Below are 22,448 nucleotides of genomic sequence, written 5' to 3'. Positions count from 1 at the left end.
AGTATACTACAGACTTTGTGGACATTAACACATTACTCTGAGCTATTGAAATGGACATTTACACTCCATGTCCAGAGATGGTGCAACATGCTAAACCCAGAAGTGAGAAATTCAGGTGAAATTTGATGTTTAAAATGTACGTGCTTCTGCAGGAGTTCACAGGTTTTAATCATCTAAAACTGGCTGCTATTTGCTCCCATGTTCAGCTCCAATTTCTTTACTTCACTCTTGGAAATGTGTATGTCCAACACATTCGCAAAACAACGGGAAATGACTCCCCGGGTAATAATATGTTCTGTTTATCCTGGATCTGCCTTTTTAAACAAGTAGTTGAACACATGTGTGATTATCTATAGCCCATTTAAAGCTGGGGAGAAAGTCCTGAACCGTGTTAGTGGCAGCAGATCCCTCATCTGAATTGCCTAGACTCCTGTGAAGGTGTGCACATGCTGAAAAGTGCAAATGTTCTACCTAACTAAAAGTGAAAAAATCACTTGAAATGGACCAAGGCATGTGCAGGAGAGGAGACCCTGTTGCACTGTTCTCCCCCCCCCCCCCCCACACCCACACCCAACACATCCAACACACACATACACACACACACACACACACACCCTCACAATGAGATCAGCAGAAGGGAATATTTGAGGAGAGTGGTGGGGGATTAATGAGAAGGGGATTAGCAGGTGGGTGGCTCTCTCGCTCCCTCTCTCTATATATATGTGTGTGTGTGTGTGTGTGTGTGTTGGTAGTGTTAGCCACTTGAGTGTCAGCAGAGCTCTAGTTGTGGAAGGGAGGGAAGTGAGTTTGTCTTGGCGGGACAAGGCAGGCGGGTAAGACGTCTGCTAGACAGAAGCAGAGAATGACTGAGCAGACTGGTATGTATGACGGTTCTGAAGTGAAGAGCCCAGCCAGGGTAATGACAGGTCACAGTCTATGAGTATGCAGAGCAGTGACTAGACAGGCGACATCTGGCAACTTGGTTTGGTAGAAGATACTGGCAGGTAATGGGGGCGTATGAAAAAGCTGCTGTTCGTATCTGTTTATTTCTCAAACATATATATATATATTTATATTCTTTCTGCATTCAGATTGATAGTGAAAATAGACAGGGCCTATATCAGAAGAATCAGAAGAATCATCTAGACATTCATTTTCTGTATTCCCGCATTATATATAGGTTTAGCTGCTCACTATACTACACTAATATAATACCATGAGCCTAAATTCCTCTAATAATTTAGCTTTCAGAAAGAAAACTGAATTTCAAGTCAGTCAGTCAAAGCTGTTTAAGTGTTAATGGTCCATGTGGAGATTAATAGTGATGATAGAATAGGAGGGAGAAAAGAGGGGAAATACAAGTCAGAGTTTCACTGGACCATAACACATGATTGAATGATTCTTCTTTAAAAACTAAAAGATGAGGAAAGCTCAGGTAGTCGAGTGGTACCAGCGTATACCATATAATCACAATGTCCCTGGTTGGACTCTAGTTAGGGTTAGGGTTAGGTTACTCCCTGTTTTCTGTCATGCCAGCTACTTTTAAATAAAGGAAAAAATGCTCAAAAACATACTATTTAAAAAGGAGGTTGTTTACATAATAGAAGGAGGTGATAATGAAGCATCTTTGAAGTTTATACACAAAAAAAATGAATGTACTTTAGAGACGTTCCCTAACTGTAGTTGATCAGTTTCCGTCTAGGCTGTGTAAGAAAATATGATTTAATATTCAGTCATCTTTATCTTGCACTGACTAATTAGTGTAAACTGATGGGAAAAAAATGAAATTAAACTTTCTTTCTATATTTTATAGCATATTTGCTCACATTTTGGAAAATCAGCCACATGGAAAGTCATGTTGCTTTGGCTACTAACAGAACAGACATCAGTCACCTGGCTCCACACATGAGTGCCTAGAGTTTGTTTTTCTTTGCAGTCACCTGGATTACTTTGACACTTTTAATGAAGAACAAGTCACAGGGGCAAGATCTGAAGTTATAAGGAACACCTTTTATATATGATTTCTAAAGAGACATTTATCCACAATGATCCTGTCATCACAATAATGAATGGGTTCCACCGGTTGTAGCAGTGTGATGTCTGTTTCCCAATTTCACTGAGTTATTACTCTGAGAAGAAGCAATGTGATATTAGTTGCATTTAGGTGGACACATTTTGGATGATGTGTTCAGAGAGCATTATCTGCTCATATCCAAATAATGCTTTTGTATCTAGGCAACATAAGGAGCTGTCAAATGCTCCCTAATGGTAATGCTTTTTAGATATAAACTGTATACAACTATATAGATGACTTTCTTATGGATGAGCTCACATATTTCTGTACATTGTAAGTGCAGTCGACCCAAACCTGAAGCTATCTAGAAAAGAAATCAGGCAGAAGGGAACAAACAGAGAATGAAGTGGAGCTGGAGTCGTCTAAAAATGCGAAGACCAAATAATGAGGCCAACACCGGTGGTGTTTGCTGCTCTTGGCTGGACGGCCTCTGTTTGTCTTAGTGTCGGGGGGCAAAGAGAGTCGGCAGCCGAATGGAATTCTTGGAAACACCAAACAAACCCATATTAAATTTCCTCTGAAATGTCATGGGGAGAGGCGTGGAGCATGTGTCGCAGGGGGAGGACGGACAGAGAGGTGGACGGCAGAGGAAAAAAAGGGGGAGGTTGGTGGAGAGAGCTCAGAATCAAAGGGGGAGAGAGAGAGAAGACGGGGACGTTTGCAGGCGGTCGGGTGGACACGGGGAAAGACGAAGGGGGAAAGCAGAGAGAGCGCAGGGTCATGCTGGAGGTAGAGGAGAAGCAGAGAGAGGGGAGAAAAAGAGAGTAAGAGTGGCAGCGATAAAAAAAAGGAACCTATTAACCAAGCATGAGAAAAAATGGTTTACAGGAGCAGAGGGTAAACACAGGCACAAGAGACACAGCCACAAAGACGTACACACGCTTATTCAAGAGGATAGAATGAATGAATGAATTGAAATGGGGGGGGGGGATAACTCTCTTCAGCAGTCACCAAACACAAAACTGCAGGTGCATCAACAGCGAGCCCCCACCCCCCCACCCCCCCCCGACGTTTGACGACGTGGTCCGTGAGCCAGTTCGAGGTCTGCTTCGAGCCTCGCATTCTCCCTCTGTGCCCCCCCCCCCCTCCTCTCTCTCTCTCTCTCTCTCTGTACTGAAGGGACATCTGGAGCGCATTAAAGCACTAAGGACATTGGATCTCCCCAGAGCGGCTGACTGGATGGGTGGCCCACTGTAGCCCCCTTTCAGCAGCAGGGCCGGGCCCTACCTGATTGATAGAGGGAGCCCCACACGCACACTTAACACTCACACACACTGACAAATCCCACACGGTTAGCACGCGGCGTACACCACAGAAACATCGGTGGTACTGCTAACATGGATTAGTATGGACATGTGTACTTCCACCTTTCACTGCGTATAGCTCAGCCTATCAATCATGTATTCCCACAATGTTACCCCATATTAAACACAGGAGTTTAGAGCTAGCATTGTAATACAAGCAAAGTAATCAATAAACACAAATTGTGCACCTTGTGTCGCTGTAGGTTTTAATGGAAGTAACAACTCCTGACATATGGAAGTAATACAAGAGGAGCAAGAGTGCAACGCTGAACTTCATTGACAACATGCGATTTCTTTGATGCCTAAAGAATTTCAAAGCATTCCTCAACACCCTATTCACAGAAATAAAGACTTTTTCCATTAAAACACAGCATCGATGCTTCTATAAGATTTTTTTTCTCTCTTATTTTCTGCAGATGCTCCCCAATGCAATAAGAAAACACAAACTTTTTTCAAAGGAGGAAAGTTCAAAGCACCTCCTCATTTCCAGTAAATTGCTTCGCCTGATTTGCCATTTCAAATAAATTGCAGCGTTGGCCAAAATTTGCAATTCACAAGGAAAGTCGTCCCCTCAGCCACACAGAAGAGGTTAATCCATATTTCACGTTTGAATATAAGATGGAAGCGGAGAAAAAGGGAAAAAGGGGAAAGATAGGTAACTCCTTGCCAGGAGATGAGGAGCGGGAAGGGAGGAGGAGGGGGGGGGGGGTGGCAGGGAGAAGCTGTGGGAGTGGAGAGAAAGGCGAGAGAATGGGAAGAAACAGGCGTCATTTAGAGTAAATGGCATCCAAAAACCCTCTCCAATTATCTTTGCCTACCATGCCAGTGAGACTGACTTAATTAAAATGACTTGAGAGGGAGGGGAGAGAGAGAGAGAGAGAGGAAGGAGCTGCCAGTGATTGAGGGGGCAGGCAGGCGACATATCTGCACCGAAACACAAAGCTCAGGCATCGCGCGGGCTGTCGACCACTCTCCCTTTTCAATTCCCGACTTCAAAAGAGAATAAAGAAATAATAATAAAAAAAGAGAGGGGGCTCTCACCATTCGCAGCCATGTAATTGCACTATTTAAATCCTACATTTTTATCATTGTTAGAATATTCGTTGGGGGGAAAGAAGGATGTATAAAAATGGATACTAAAACTGCTTTTTTTTTTGTTCTTGTCTAACCCCCCCGCCGCCACCACCACCACCACCACCACCACCACCACCACTCTCTCCTATAATCCTTTTGCCTTTTTTCTGAGAAAAACCTCTGACAGTGACCTTTTCACATGAGGTCTGTTTCTATGGAAACAACGTCCAGCCCTTCTGTGTTTGGTGTTTTCCTGTCATCGTGTGGCCAAAAAAACTGGCCCACTTGTGACTAAGAATGCATCACGTTTAAAGATTTGGCTGCCTGTCCTTTATTTCATCTTTTCTACCCGTGTGCATCTAAAAAGGCCAGGGAGAAGGCAGGGAGCCATCTACAGCTGTAAAGACACGATGGAGGCTAATGTTTCAACATCATGTGGGTGTGAAATCATGTAGGCCATTTACTTTCTCTTTTTTTAACATGATTCCTGTTTGCAAATTGCAGCAAAAAGAAGCTTCAAAGCATCATGCATAAAATATGTTAGGAGCATGTTCCTGAAATGAACATGGATTTTAGAGAAGATCCAGAGCCACAAATTAGAAGAATATACAAGATTTGGTCTGCCAGCATTAAATGATCAACTAACAGCTGATGTTATACAAAGTATTCAAGATTTAAAAAGAGGGAGCACATTCTTCCCATTCTTGCCTCTCTACACCGGCTGTCTGTTAGCTGAAAGAATAGATTTTTAAAATACGGATGTTTTTTTATAAGTCACCATATCACACTGTCAGAGAAGCGAGAGCATGTGACCAGAGACTTGTGTCTGCCCACAGATCCAGGACTAAATGTTGTAGGGACAGGGGTCTTCTCTTCTCTCTCTTCTTTTGCTGCCCCCAAAACTGTGGAATTCTCATCCTCCCCCCATCCAACTCTCCCTGACTATTGAGACTTTCAAGAATCACCTAAAAACATACTTGTACTCCCTAGCTTTTTAACTGTGCCTAACAAACAAGTCTGCTCTAACCATGTGCTCTATGACCATGTATTTTTTATTATTGATGTTATTGTGGTCATTTTTATCATTATTCTGATTTCTTTTTTTATTGTTTTTATTATGTTTATATCAACACTTTCATAGTTTATAGAAATATTAAACTGAATTTTCACATTGCACCAGAGCTCAGCCATCTAATATAATGGTGTTGATTTGTTTATTCTGTTTAGGTGCTTTATTTTGTTTTCTACCAGTATCTGCAAATCATTTAAATGTGGTAAAAAGAAATATATATTCATATTCAGTATCTTTGTCAATAAAAATGACTCTTTGTCTCTCGTGACAAATTACAACTATAATTGTATAAAAACAGGAGGATTACAAATATCACAGCGCTATGAGAATTACCCTAAAACATTACACCACAGCAGATTATACAACACCATTAGTCACAATAAGGTTCAGGTGGTGTTAATGAATGTTTCAAATAAGTTTCTCATAGCTGCTGCATAAATTTGCATCTAAATATGAGCGTAGAGTCCATTTAGATCTAAAAATGTGTTGCTTTCCAAATAGTTGTGTAACTTACTGTCTTTAAAACCACACACTCACACACACACACACACACACACACACACACACACACACACACACACACACACACACACACACACACACACACACACACACACACACACAGAGTACATTTAAATTAAGTTTTCACCAAACTATATGCTGATGTCAATTTTTTTTAAAAAGCTCACATTCCCACTCACACACACACACACTCTCTCCCTTCTCACACCTTAATCAGCCAACACACAGTAACTGCTCATGTGTCACAGCTAACACCTGTTACTGTGCTTTTGTCTTGTGAGCTTATTGTAATGGACTGTACAGTACATTCCTCGCTGAGCGCAACACAAAAACTTGCACTTGTTCGCACAGAAGGTTGGTGGGCGCTCTCATTTGAAGTTTAAGTGTGAGAAGACATTGTATACAGTAACTGCCAGGATTGAGAAACCACTGTATCGACACGCACCGGGTTGGGAAAGCAGTTTGGATATGAATCAAAGTTTTTTTGTTTTTTTTTAAACTAAACAAACTGTGAGAATTCTAACTTTGAAATGAATTGTTGGTGCATTTGAGTCCATGTATTTTTAAGTTATTGCAAAACATGACATTATAAGAAGTAGAAGAAGTCATTTTGCTCCTCCTCTGCTTTTTTAACACTTTGTTTTTAACATTAGTACAGACAGCTTTTTAATAAGTACTGCATTTGATTAGCGCTGTCGAAGAGGTTTGAGGTCTGAAGGTGAAAGAGAGTCTATTTGCGTGTGTGTGTGTGTGTGTGTGTGTGTGTGTGTGTGTGTGTGTGTGTGAGACAGAGTGAGGAGGGTTGAGTTAGCATGACAACCGCTATTTTGATGGGGCCAAAGCCAAGTATCTCCACATATCCACTTTCCCTCCCCTATTCATCCCCTGTCCTCCCTTCTTTTCCATCTCCAGAGCCCACCCTCTCCTCTCTTCTTCTCCTCTCCTCTCTTCTCCATCCCCCCATCTTCTTTCTCATTCTCTCACTCTCTCTTCTTTTTTCCTAAACTCACGTTCTCCTCTTTTCACTGATCTCCCCCCGACCCCCCTCCCTTTCCTCTCTTTTTTCCCCCCTTTCTCAACGTCTTGCCCTGATCGGGGAGCTTCACATTCCCTAGTGCTGAGCTTACAGAGTAGTTAGAGAAAATAGAGAGAGAGACAGAATATTAATCATCTCAATGTGGTTTGAATGTGGTTGTTTGTTGGCTTTGGGGAGGAAAAAAAGAGACTTTGTGCACTGTTTGGCCATGTCCTGTATTATCTTGGGGAAACAGTCGATGCCAATAGTGGCTGAATTGAAAGAGATACAGATAAAGTGAGGATCGACTCTTTACCCTTAACCCCTAGTATTCTGCCTCTCACTGGCCAGACTGTTCTCCCCTGCTCACACACACACACACACACACACACACACACACACACACACACACACACACACACACACACACACACACACAGAGATACTGTACACACATACACAGACAGACACACACCACAGTCTCAGCTCTAGTTGCCAGGGAGACCGCCATACCAGGGCTCTGACCCAGGAGGTTTGGGACTGTTTTTCAAACCCCACCTCCACACCAACCCCCCAAAAGCAGGAGAGATGGCAGCTGTAGGACAGCTGTTCCTACCAGGCCCAAGCCTTAAACCACAACCATCATCCCACCATCAGCGCAGCCTTGACGGCATTTTAAGGGACAAAAACACCCTGCAGCCCAAATGATTAGACACATCTGCCTTACTTACTAGATTCTTCAGGAAAAGTCTGTGGAAAAGAACAGACAGATTCTGGCAGAGTATAATAGAGACATGACTGAGTTGACTGTATGTTTCAGTCTGATTTCAGCTTCCGAACTGGCCTCAAAACTTAAAGTTATCATGTACTTGTAATTCTGTTACTCAGTTGAATGGCATTTAACAATTCCTGTATTTTATCATCCATACTACATTGTGAAGTGGTATTTTGATGAAGTAATGTCAGACATACATTAGTTTAAGTCTCACTGTTTTTAGTAGTATTCTTACACATATTTTAACCTATTTTATGCATTATTTGAACCCTCACATACTGTTTTTCTGACTCATAAATAGTGTCTATAATGATTCACATTTATACATTCCCCATCACTCATTAATAAATGTTTCATTCATATTTATTGAAGCTGTCAAAAAGTGAATTCTATTTATTTATAATTAAAGAAAGACATTCACAATCACTATTTTATGGTCAAGGAGAACATTTTATAGAAGACAACATGTTTGAATGCTGTTTTTTGCACTTACTTTTACAGTTCCCAAATGTAAAAAGTGGTCATATTTGACCCGGAACAGTATGTAAGGGTTCAAATCTGTGCTGGCTCAGTTGAGCCTAATGAGCAGCACTATGAAGGTTAATGGGTCAGCTGGGTTTTAAGTGCTAACCCTAGCAACTGGGATACAGATGATGTCAAAATATTTACTTTTGAATCAATACCAATCTCTCTTGTTTGTCAAGCTATGGCTTTTAAGGTCAAGAAGGAAAGTTTACTCTAAATACTTTTTATTAGGCTACAAATGTGCTAACTAAAAGCAGAATTCTTGCTTTGCACTGTATTTTAAGTTTGTACCTAATTGATTTATATCATATAATCATCTGTTAGTACAGTACGGGGTCAACTTATATAACATCAGTGAGTGTATATGCATTTTTATGACAAGGTCATTCAATGACATTTTAATGGTGCAACATTCAAACAACCATAGTAGAGGCCCCATTGTCTTTACAGTAGTTTGAACATGTTAGACTGCATCACCTTTCCATCCAATGAACATAGTTTCACCTCTACTTGCTGTCCACAACAGATCCAGCCTGGATAATTGGCCTAATTTCCACTGAGTGTCCAGACAGGCCGTAAGATGCTTCCTACTTGTTTGTATCACTGAATTTCCCTCGACACCGAAATCTGTGATTGCTATTTGCATGTTGTACCCAAAAGAGATAATTACCTCCCACATGGCCTCACTGTGGAGATATAGCCCTGCAGAACCCTAAACTTTAGTACCAACTGAGGACTAGTTAAATTAAAGGAGAATTCCGCCTGTGAGATGTGATATTCAGATAGATATTTGGTTTGCAGAAGATTCGTGTTGAACTTCTAGCGTGTCGTATGTAGGTCACGCAAACATCAGCTTCATGTAGTCTTTGCCAATGGTGCAAGAAGTCAAGAAATGTTTCTCAGTTATGTTATAGGAATAGTTGACATGCATACAGCTGTAACCGAATGATTTCCCTCTTTACTCCCATAAACAAACCAGCAGATACTTAACAGCCAGAGAATGAACTTGAGTTGAAGTTGTGGTAGTAGTAGTACACCCTCTTTACAGTATCCATTACCCCACTGACTCCAAAATGCTTTCCGCTCACAGGTGAACACATTGGTTTATTCAGCATGTAATAGAATTTGGCAGGCCCCTCATCTACAGGAGCCAAAAAGGCCATTGAGCTGAAACCAGCGGCAGACAAACCGTGTCAGCTTTAAGATGGCGCGGCAAATTAAAGTATAGGGCAATTGATCTCGCCACTGCAAAAGCGCAACAATGTAACTATATTCCGACCGAGGGAAGAGAACGATTTCACCAAGATGGATGGTTGCCTCTCGATGCTTTTCAAGGGCAGACGGATCAGTAAAGGGATCATTAGTTCTCTGAGGGGTTCGGTTTGGTGGTCCGAGTGGAGAACTTTGTCTATGTTGAGCATCTTGCGGAAAGTGGCAATGAACAGTATTTTAACCACACACACACACACACACACACACACACACACACACACACACACACACACACACACACACACACACTGAAATTCTACGCAGCAAAATTCAAGAATTACACCAAATACATTAATTATAATCCTTCAGGCATCTTGTCTCACATTCTTTCTTTATGTTCCTGTTTGGTTGGAAGCACATTATGAAAAACAACATATATTTTCATAGCAATTAAAGCACAATTTATCACCAGGCAATATAACAGATTTAACTGCTCAAGATGATTTCATTACATTTGACCCAGTGGGCTTCTAATGGCGTTGGTTGGCCTTCAACCCATATGCAGATTTGCAGTATGTATTATTGCCTTGATCTCATAACACCCTGTTGTGTACACGCCACATATTCATATCCCTCCATCCACCACCCATGTTTGCACTCATCTACGTCTCTCTCTGTCTAAATGAAGTGTGAAAAATGTGGGAGGACTTGGACGGGTACTGTCCACTCACTTCTAAAATATATAATTTATACATATCTATTGCTGTTCCGTTGCCAAAAATGAAATAGTTGCTTTGAGAAAGCTACCGAGAGGCTGAGATGTAAAAATAGCTGCATTTCATGTTGAACTGGACAGCCACGGGAATTATGCACAAAACGCTCATCAATGTGTATTTTTCACAGTAAATCACTGTTCGGTCTTTCAGTAGTATTGTCTTTCCCTATAATTAGGTAGCAGTCTTCTAGAGGAAGAGTAACCTGTTCTTTTTTTTTTTTTTTTCATCAGAGTGCCAGGAAAAGGAGCAGGCTAAGTTAGAATAGTGGTGATTTGGCTCTCCCCCTCCATCTGTTTTGTTTTCCTTCCATCTCCCTCTTTTTGATGAGCTGGGTCTTCAGTCCCCCTTATAAAATCCCATTAGCTCTTAATGAAGTCGGGCTCCTAGCCTCTCGGCCTCACCTCATTTAGCACGATTGTCTGGCGGCCATTAGCATGGAGGCAATTACAGCCGCACGACAAGAGTAATTGGAAATGCCGACAGGGACCCTGAGAAATGGGAATAAATAAATATAAAAATAAAAAAAAATATTCAAACTAATAAGCTTCCATTCAGATGGCGGGGAGGGAGCCGCATGTGTCTAAGTTAAATCAACATAATTACAATTAGGGTTGGTAGGGTAAAGAGCCTGGGTGAGGGAGAAATGGATATGGATGGATTGGAGGATGATGGTTAAGCATAGAGGTAGTAAGTGTGATGCAGGGAAAATGTGGGATCACACGGTGAAGCTAATAATGAAGAGCATAAGCGTGACCCCAAAATCGCGTAACAGGGAGGTCAAAAAGAGTGTGCTGGTGCGTGCCCGTTTATCTTCCGATCCTTTCAGATTAAAGGTGGATTTCCCATTCTGTAGCTGAAACACAGAGCCTAAAATGACTCCATTACCTCAGAGAATGCTTCTAACCCAAGGCCACATTTCAGGCTTTATAATTTGACAAATGATTTGATATTTACTCAGGCGAGATTGAAGGAGAAAGGGTTTCTGACATTTAAAGCTAGAATTCAAGCTAAAATAAGCATGATACACCTTTAATAGACGCTGCATTTTTCAACATTAAGTTTACAAATAACAACCACATCAAGCTCAATTCCCAAACTTATAAAGTTCTTTACGATTAATATGCACTTCCAGGCGTCTTGATTTAACTAAAATCTCACAAAATGAGCACATAAGCCCGGCAGGACTAAAATCACAAGCAATGAAACCTGCTTCTCTAACTCAGGAGGAAAGGCAAATGAATTTCTCTCCATGAGCAAGGCTAAATGAGGCCCTAAACACTTTACTGCCAGCCTTCCACCAGCATCTAATTTGTAATAACATGCTGTGTTGGTGAGATGAATTCCTGGGATGAATTACAGCAGGTTATATTGTTTGGTTGCCCTCACCAAGGAGAGGTGATGTGTTTATTCCAGATTGTTTGTGTGTTAGTTGGTGGGATGTCGCAAAAAGTTTTGTCGACAGAATTTAGTTAGATATGGTGGAACTTTATAACATTTTGATGATAACTCCGAAAACTGGCAGGAGTCCAGGAGTCTTTGGTCCATCGTGTCTATCCATCCATCATTCCAAATTCTACTAGATTACAAAGACCTTTTTCAACACCATCCCTGCCCTGCCTTCACCAAAATAAAGTTTATTATTTACCAACTTTGTTACCAGATTTGGGATGAGCACCCCTTTTTTATGTGACACCATTTTCTTGTAGCTGGTAGCAAAATGTCTGGTGGACATGGACTATCTAACATTCTAACATAACTTACAGTAATATAACATTTAATGGCATTTACCAGACAAGTAGCACCACAGCACTGTTAAAATGAAATGGTCAATACTCACTTAGAATTTGTGCCATCCATCTCTAAAGTAGTAATTTTCTTACACAAATCTAGACTGGCAGTTTAAAAACTTTTATATTTCTATATTATTAAGATGTTGCAGCCTTGGCAGAGGTCTTTGCTCTCTAAGTACTTTCAAGTGTGAATACGAAACCATTAAATAAAGTAGTAAAATACGATCTGGATTGTAAAAATGTGACAAAGATGTAATGAGATCTGGTGTGCCTCAATAAAAATGTGGTTTAAGAAAACCAGAGACTTGGCCTTTTGAACATGATGTGTGGTATGTACATACTATGTAACATTTACAAATGTAAGCTGTGACCTACATCTACTTACTTTTAAAGGAATAATTATTGCTAAACATGCGTGGTTTGACCTGAGAGACCACAGAGTGTGCAGAATCACACTGAATGCAGTGTCTTTTGAACTATTCTTTATGTGCTATTCAACAAACAGCATGTGAAATCTGTGCTAGAACGTTTAGTGAATTTAGAAAAAATAAATCAGAGCTTTATTATCATTATTATTGTTTTTATAAATGGAGAACTCACCACTGCTAGAGCTAAAATGGACCACTTGAGAAGTCTGGGAAGCTATGAAATACTGACACAACAGCAGGCTGTGGGCTCCCTGCCAGATTGCCATGGCATCTCTCCTGTTCACCCCGCCCCTTCACCCCCACCACCCACAACCATGCTTGCCCCCTTTCCTGCCTCCTAAGCTGAATGACAGGTGGCAGAAACCCGATCAGCGCAGGCCTCCATCAAGGAAGCACTCCCATCTGAAACGGGCGCGCTGCCCACTCGCCCACCCGAGGGCCACAGCACAGGGGCTTCAGAGGCTGGATGTGATGTTTGTGTGTGTGTGTGTGTGTGTGTGTGTGTGTGTGTGTGTGTGTGTGTGTGCGTGCATAAATGAAGCAGGGGATGGGGGGAATTGGGCTACAATGGACACAGGGGCAGGAGAAGGAGGGGGAGGGGTGTTACAGGGGTATAATGGACTTTTTGGCTGAAGAATCGAGTGGCAGAGCTGGCACTGGGTGTCCAGGGCTCAAACGGGAAACGGGAGGGCTGGCTCCCACAATAGTCAGCGAGGGGCGTCCCAGAGGATCGTCCACAATAGCAGGGCAAGCGGCTGCTGTCAACAATAGCTTCCAAGGTCTCGCTGCTTGAACTGAGATGGTCGCACCCTTCAGCACTTCCCTTTTAGTGCTGCCACACAGCTAATGCAGGGATTACTATTAGGGATATGTATGTGGAGCATGCCTGCATTTTATCAGTGAAGTCCCGACACTTGGATTTGATTTTGAGCTTCAGCTACTGTGCAGCAATATATGACCATTAAGTGAAGGAATGTACACTAGAGGGCGCCAATTTCTTAAATTAACCCAATTTAATCATAAAATCTTCACTTCAATTCAAATAAAAACACAAATATTCCCAGTAAGATGAATACAATGTTACACAGAGCTCCTCTTTAACACTTCATCCTTATGATTCAAAGACAGAAGATGTACTTGACAGAGACTTCCTGCTCTCACAGACCACATCAGATTTGAAATCCTATTGGCTAACACAAGTGCAGCCGAACATCTGCGCGGAATTGGAAATCCAGAGTAACACAGGCCAGTCATTGTGCAATACACTGTCAGAGAAGTTTGTTTGTCTGAAATAGCTCTACAAGCAATTACTCCATGGGTTAGAGTGACTGTGTGGGGTGGGGACAATGTAAGGGGGGGTAAAGGAGGAGGGGGGTCTAACCAGGAGGAGATTTAATTAGCGAAATCTCATTAAGTCTAACAAAATTAAGTGTAAAACAATCCTTGGTGGGAAATGGCGGTAGAGGTTTTATGTTGGGAGAGGGGAGAGGGGAGAGGGGAGAGGGGAGAGGGGAGAGCAGCACTGGGGGAACACTTACAGGCTGATATAACCCAGTATCATGTTAGTTTGTGAAATAGTCGTGAAATTAAATCTATAGATACGTTTACATAAATGTTCCATTCTTTTCATGACACTCAGCTGGACTTTCAATATAATGTATTTCAGTTGGAGGTATCTTTTGTGCCTGCACCCTGTCAGTTGGGACTTGGGAGCACAGAAGCTGTATGGGTTTTTTTGTAATTTATTATTCATTTTTTTTAGCTATAACCACTACATTATTCAACATTTAAACACAAGATTTTATCCTTGTTTTTATTTCTGTATTTTAATGCTATCGGTATAGTCAAGGGTCAATGTCAGTCCAGTGTAGCTTCTTCACGATACAAAAGAATAAAAAAATTTTTAAGCGTCAGTTTACAACAAAGACTGACTCAGTTTTGGATTAATCATTTCAACAGTGAAACACTTAACATGAATTGGAATAGGGGAATGATAGACAATGGCAGGTTTGAATCGCAGAGGTAGGCCGGGGAAAAAGTTATTGAATTTGATGCTAAGTCATGCCAATCAGCAATAACAAACTTTTCTTAGACTGGGCAGCTGCCAGATGCAAATGAATGCAGAAGCACTATGTAGTCTTTAAGGGTTCAAAATGTTGGACTGGATCCCAAATGGAATTGTGAAAAACTATCCATCAGTTATTTATTTATTTATTAACTTTAAAAAGATCCAATCTGAATCGAACCACACGATAATTACATCCAAAATGAGGTCGACCCAAATAGAAAGAGAACGGGAGCATCATAGTGTTTTTTTCTCCTGTAATGATTATAAAGCACACATGGAGGTGAGTGTGCTGCGACCCATTGAAGTATTAGATATACTGACACACAGACCTGAGATCTGGTAAAACAAGTTGATGCTACCAGGATGACCAGACCTAGCCCTGCTTTAAGCCAAAAGAATGCAATAATGATTAAATGCTCCAATACAACAATTTCCACATCATTTCTATTATTACTGTCTCTGGAGTGGAGGTGGATACTGTCTCTTGGGTGAAGGTGGATATGGGCAACAGCAGAAAACAATATCACTATTATTATTAGTTGAACAAAATGTGACATGATCTAACTCAGGCGTGTCAAACTTATTTTAGTTCAAGAGCCACATATAGCCCAATTAGATCTTTAGTGAGCCGGACCAGTGCAACCATTGGATAATAACCTATAAATAATATATATTATAAGCCCACAGAGGCAAATTTGTCCTTCAAATCTAAATCACACTGGAAGTCAGTTATAGATCATAAGCCTTGACTGTGAGTATCGAGTGAAATAAGCAAGAATAGCAATTTTCATACTTTATCCATTATAAATTATCCAATGGGCCAGATTGGACCCCTTGGTAGGCCGTATGTTTGACACCCCTGATCTAACTATTAATCACCATATGACTGTATAGACATAACTGGGTAGAGTCCTTTAAACTAGTTTTTTGTCTCATATCTGTTTTTGTGCAATCACATATTATGCTAGCACTGTTAGCTGTTGTGTTAGCTTCAAAGTCAAAAGGGCATTCTGCACACTGGAAGTTATCACAGCTAAAACACAGAAATTTCTATTAGCAGCAATTCATTCTCTTAAATAGTAACATTTCATCTCAACTTATTTGACACTTTATACTAATTAGTACTGTACTAGCTTAATAATATAGATTGTTTTGCAAACCTACTTGGCTTACTATTTCTGTGAATCATCACTTATCAAGCTAGATGATCTAAACCTACACTAATAGACATCTTACTTAAAAGTGAAACACTATATAGTGACCTCATTGTTTAAGTGACTCAGCAGCAGCTTTAACCTCTCTGGGTGTTTTTTTGTGGGGAGTTTGTGGGAATTCTACTTCCAGTCACGGGCGTGCAAAAACATCTGGAGACTTTAATGGCCCTTTTTGTCATGGCGATACAATACAGAAACACTATCCACTCTAAACCAACACTGCATAGCCAGACAGTTGCTTGAGTCTATTGTTAGAAACCAATATACAGCCCTACTCTATATCTCCAGGTACCATTAGAAAGGAGTCATCTTTTGTTTAAGTATACACAATGTACAATCTTGTCAGATGGCTTTTGGTTGCCATTGTTTCACAATTTTCTTGCAAAGACAACATACAAGCCAACATGCAGAATGTTGAGTGTTTGAGGTCCCTGTTCTCATCACCTGGTCTTATTGGACTATTATTGTTCATGGATATGAAGTTCAGGAAAAAAAAGTGTTGCTAGAGAATAAATTGCAACTGTCAGAATCCAAATCAAATCACCCTCCTAGAGAAAATAGCACCCACATCCTCAAATCCCATCAGGTCACATTCATTCTCATTCTAGTGGAAGATGCAAATAGTGTGCTTGTTGGAGATTGAGTCATCAATCATTAAAAAGAAAAACAGGGGTATAGATTGAAGTTCCAGCAAGAGCTCAGCACAGAAATCAAAATCCTCATTGAGGGGGCTGAAGAAATGTTGAAAATATGTTTTAGGTGATTGAAATGATGGTTTGTTTGGAACCAGCTGAAGTGAATTGCAGCATGGTTATCATTTACCGTGTATTCTGGCATGCCGGCATGTTTATAGCATGACATTTGATTGTGTGCTTTTAAATGAAATCACTGACTGATGTTGGCCTCTGAAGAAACAAATCAGATCTGCAAGATATGTTGTTCTTGAGAATCTGTCTCAATAACAATAGGCTGGCTTTGGCTCAGTTGGTAGAGTGAGTTGTTCACTAATCAAAAGATCCACAGTTCGATCCTCGGATCCTCCAGATCGCATGTCAAAGCGTTCTTGAGAAGACACTCCAAATTACTCCTGACAACTGTGCCATCGGTGTGTGTATGTGAATGTCATAGTGAGCAGCCTCAACAATCAGTGTATGAATGTGTGTGTGAATTGTGACATATAGTGTAAAGGCGCTATGTGAATGCAGTCCATTTACCATTTATCGAGACAGGATGAATGTTCTATTTGCACTTAAAAGCAATCATTATACAAACACAACCTTTAGTAGACCCTCGGTATGATGCGCTGTATTGCTTCAGAAAGACCATTTAAAGAAATGTTGACTAGATAGGAGGTGACGTCATTACTTTAGCTCTCTATATCATAATGTGTATAAGAAGATGATCAACTTACAGTTAGCTTGCCCACAGCAATGCCGCAGCTTTCAGATTTGTGCTTGCTCCGTGGCCCAGTATCCAACTCTCCACACAAAGCCTGTGGACAGATGCAATTTAATCATTTAATAACGATTTAATAAAGTCTGAAAAGAACATTATCAAAATATATATTCACACAAGCAGGGATGTAGTATATTACTGGAACAACATGAAGGCATTTTTTTCTCTTCCAGATATAATTCCTTAACCACCAGTGCAGTGATACCATCTGGAGCTTCAGTATCAGTGCTGATACACTGGCAGAGGTTAATGAATCAGTCTGCGTCGCCTACTACAACAATGAATTCAATGTTATTCTACATTTTTCTTAGGTTTATATCTTTTTATAGGATTTGTTGAAACTAACTTTCCTTAAGTTCGTCCCTCAATATTTCCCAACTACCCTACTCCTGTCTGTGGCTCTCAGCTTTTTGGCTCTTTTTTTGGTTCTCACTTCAGTTGTTCATCTTAAAGAAACAGCTCACAAATATCTAGTTTCATCTTTATTAAAAAAAAATAATTTATTATAATAATTTCCTAAATCAGCTGGTCATTGTAGTTTTTAACACAAATGACTCAAACATAAAGAAATAGTGCATTTGTTGTGGACTATTTGTAGCGGTGTATTAATCCACATTTGGTGCTCTGGTGAGTGTTTTCCGGCTGCAGGACAGTGTATGTGGCTTTGAGTAAAAAATAAACTACAGTGTGTAGCCATGGTAATGAAGGAAGATGTCACCCATTGTAACAGTGTGACTCATTGAGGTGTTTTTAATCATTTTTGGACAACAGTAGAGTTCTATCTATGTGTAAGATATGCCAGGCTTTGGATACACACAAAATACTGTTAGCAGGATCAATCAATTGTTGGTTTGACTCTTTTTATGGAATGTGTTGCTGAAAAACACCAGATTAAATAAAATACCCTTAGAGCAGGACACAACCTCAAAATTTGATCCAGAAATCGATATTACATAAATTATACAAGTTACAGTCTGTTTTAGAACAATATTTTATTAAGTATAGCTCACTATATAACTAATTGTCACTGAGACAAAAGTTTCTGTTAGTGTTTCATTTAATTGTATCCTAATCACAACTGTGTCAATAAATATTTAAGTATACAACTTGAATCTTGTTTTTATACTGTTGGTCATTCCAATCCAATCCATAATAAAATTTTACTTTCCACTGTCACTGCATGGAGTAGCCCAAGCAAAACAACAGTTCAGACAACCAGACAACCCAATTTAGTTTGGACTTGCTTTAATGTAGTAAATTACCTTTTTTTGGTGAATTTCTTTTATTTGATACCAAACAGATGGACAGACAGAAATGAAGGAGATGACATACAAATGGAAATCGCCTGCAGGATTCAAACTGGAGACGCTCTGGTAAGGCAGTATGTGTCTGAGACCACCAAGCTACCAGGAATCCACATAAACCACTTTTGATGAAAGAAAATGTAACCACATTTCACAGACTTCCTCAGAAAAAAGCTCCTAAATGCTTGTAAATGGACCTTTGAATGTTTCTGTTACGCTACTGTTTCCAAGGTCAAGAATGAAACTGGCATGCTTTTTTTCAAGTTGAAATGAGACTCATGCAACCAAATCTGTAAATTACACTACAGATCAGAAGTCAGAGCTGAATCCGAAAGTAGCTGGAGGTATAAGTGATAATTATTAGAAATGTGATGTAAGATGTTATAGCTGGTAGTCAAATGTAATCATTACCTGTAGGAATAAACCATCATATACATATATATATATATATTCCTGTAACACTCAATTATTGCAAACAAAATGCATTTGATCATAATTTTCAATGACATAGATGAAAACAAAGAGTTCAGAAAGCCTCTGTGACTCAACCTCCTTTGGGCAATTGACTGGTTGGCCATGTCTGAGCCACACTGAGCATAGCGCCGGAGAGGAGTTATAGCGCACATGCAAAAGATTTAAGTTCAATCAAGCATTCAGGGCTGGACACCTGATCTTTCGCTTAAAGCTCCTCCAGAACAGTGGGAGTGTGGTTGGGCCTCACAGCAGGCCGCCTACCTCCAGCAATCTGCTAACACAGAGCCTCTGAAGGGATGGTATTTATCCAGTCCTGCACAGCTCAGTGGGGACTACTGTGTGGTAGGTAGGTACTACTGGAGGCCCAGAGTGGATGGGGGGTGGGGGTGGGGGGGGGGGGCAGCGAGGGGATTGGAATGAAAGCTGTGGAGATTTAGTGAGAAGAGTCCAGACTATTCTCTTTTTGAAAGTTTTATCAATCTCTCTACACATGGGGTGAGTGGAGAAAAAACAATTGTTGTCTTGAAAATCAAGAAAAAACTCAATTAGGGAGGATTACGTCATCAGAGATGTAATGAAATAAATGGTTCCATGAGAAACTTAATTTGATTGTTATTCAAGAATTAGTACTGGTCAAGTTCTTATTGCTTTTTTTGTTTGTCACCATGTTTTATGCTTTTAGCCAGAATGTGCTTGATGATCTAATACAATAATTCCTTATATATCAGAGCTACAGCACATATGAAATGTATTGATGTCATGGTGTGTTGACCAAAGACAGGCATTTACTGAACAAATAATCTAATGAAATGTATCTCAGTTTCAACAGCATCTACTTTCCTATATTGTCCATTAAATGACCTCAATCGTAATTCGAATGAATGGACTTTATTTGGATGGAAATCCACTGGTTAAACCTGGGTCTATTTCCACAAGGCTTACTTTACAATAAAAGATATGGAGATCGGAACTGTGAAAGAAAGTAGGGCATGTTCATGATAGTAAAGACAAGCTCAAAGCCCGAGAAAACGAAAAAGTCTTTAGGATGTAGCTTGAGTTTCCCTGCCAAACAGCCCCCTCAGACCATGGGAGATTTGGGTGAGAGCATTTCTAAGGTTTCTTTCAGCCACAAAGAAAACATTTTAGCCTCTCAGTAATCCTTCCCTAAGCTCCAAGGGCCCTTCCTCTCTTGGCCATCCCTCCGGCCCCGTCTGGGATCCTAGAGGAGCATCTCTGTAGCAAAGCCTGCCACACATACCATTCACCATCTCTCCATGACCCCTCTGGGACCCAGCTGACCTTCCTGTTGACGTCAAAGTAAATCAGAGCGGGAGCCGGTGCAGTGAGGGGCTCCACCCAGGGGGCTGGAGGTCTAATCACTGTGTTCCTCAGAAAAGCCACAGAGGAAACATTAGCATTCCTGAATCTGTCCACCATCGCTCACACTGCAGCCTCCACATATGTACTGCACACAGGTACACATATTCAGACAGTGGTGGAAAATAACAAAATCCATTTATTCAAGTACTGTACTCATGTATGGTTTGAAATATTTCTTTTTTCTGCTGCTCCAACGCATTTCAGGGGAATATGTTGTATTTTACCTGCTACGTATATTGGTGTGACAGCTACAGTTAAAATTTACTTTGGAGATTAAAATATTACACAAAACATATGACCATTTTGTAAAATGTGAAACATTATTACAGATCAGTTCAATTCAGATCTCAGCAATGCCACATAAAAAAACTTTTTTTAATATGTGTTAACACATTAAATTCATGATGAAACAAAATGACAACTGAAGGCATTAAAATGTCAGTGTGATGTAATACAGAATGCAATAAAGGTTGCATGTGAGCCTCTGCTACTGGTCTCTACAGGCACAGCACCCTGCTGATTAAACTACCCAACATTTTATAAAGTGATTAAAATTTGAGACTAACAACACAGTGAATTCTTACAGAGCGTCAACGATTAATAACTTAGTAAACAGACAGCAAACTATTTTGACAAATGTTTTTGCCGTCAGTATTGTCAGTATTTCAGCTCAGTTTTAATATCATTATGAATTGAGTATCTTTGGGCTTTTGATATTTTTCACTATTTTTTTACATCTTATAGACCAGTGAATTCAATGAGAAAATACTGATTTAAAACATTTGCTCCATCCCAAGCAGCTGCAACATTTACTGTAAATGCTGCTTGCGTGTTATGTTACTATAATAAACAGTAGGTTGGCGCCAAAATGTAGTTTTTTATTTATATTATTGTATCCTTATCTAAAGGAGAGAGCTGCAGAGAGAGCTGCACTTGTAGCTCGTGCTGCAGTCTTAAAAGGGAAGCACACTCTGGAGGACAGAGCAGAGTTGCTGAGAAAGAGAATGGAAAGACTGGAGCACGATACAGAAATGGCAGCTTCTGCTGCTAAATTAGCAGTATTAAATGCTTCCAGACTCCAAGCTTTCTCAAATGCACAATCAAATGGCATGAAATTGTACTTTAAAAAAGGAGCAATGTTACCACTACCATTCTCAGCCCACATGGTAAATAATATCAGCCATAACACCACTCACAACAACCCCCATATGCAAAAATGACAAAATCATGCATATAGGAATGCAACACAAGACAACAGTCAGTACTGTCACCTAAATAAAGCACTCATGCATGAAAAAAAACCTTGTGTATCTGACAAATCCAAATGTAATTAAATCTCAACTATCTCTTCAAGGAAATGATTAAACATCAGCTCTCTACAATTTACTGCAAATAACAACACTGCTAATACAACAATTGACTCACTTACTGCCACCAAGAGAAATTCCATTTTTGAGGGGGGTTCAGTACAGAACATTTTATCAGAGCCTTTGAACATTGTGTGGAGAGTAACACAAGCAACAGAGTGGACTGTTTGTATTGCTTGGATAAATACACAAGAGGTCAGCCAAGAGAGCTAGTGTGTAGCTGTCAGCATATGGCTCCAAACAGAGACTATGCTATGGCTAAAGATCTGCAACAAGAATACTTTGGGAATATATGGAGAAAGCCCTCGGCTGGCCAGTAGTGAAGGCTGAGGATGTTAAATCACTTCAAGCCTATGCTCTCTTTTTGCAAGTGTTGCAATGCATTGGAAGGCATATGAAAACAGTGATTCTGAAACGTCCATACCCGGTAAGAGATAAATGGAGAAACTCTAAATGTAAGATACTGAAAAGATTCAATCGCAGGACACGGTTCATTGATACTGTCACATTCATCGAGCATCAATTCAAAATAGTGTCTGGCCCAATCTCTAGGGACATTCAGTGTTCACAACTCTGTACAATTAGTAAAAATGTGAACATAATGAAATCACAAATGAAG

At 40.3% G+C, this 22,448-nt stretch overlaps 1 protein-coding gene across 1 annotated transcript in view; it reads right to left on the bottom strand.

Moving 5' to 3' along the window:
- The window catches only part of pknox2 (pbx/knotted 1 homeobox 2), a 73,923-nt gene extending 51,981 nt beyond the window's left edge, over positions 1–21,942 (bottom strand). The window contains exons 1-2 of the mRNA XM_053331453.1: positions 21,892–21,942; positions 17,261–17,341 (exon numbers count right to left, since the gene is read on the bottom strand). The gene's annotated coding sequence lies outside the window, so the exon portion shown is untranslated. The remainder of the gene's footprint in view (positions 1–17,260; positions 17,342–21,891) is intronic.
- Between the last annotated feature and the right edge of the window lie 506 nt (positions 21,943–22,448).

The sequence above is a fragment of the Scomber japonicus genome, chromosome 13 (assembly GCF_027409825.1).
Source record: "Scomber japonicus isolate fScoJap1 chromosome 13, fScoJap1.pri, whole genome shotgun sequence".
NCBI lineage: Eukaryota > Metazoa > Chordata > Actinopteri > Scombriformes > Scombridae > Scomber > Scomber japonicus.
Note: the sequence above shows the minus strand (reverse complement) of the source record. Positions and strands in the feature narration are given on the sequence as shown.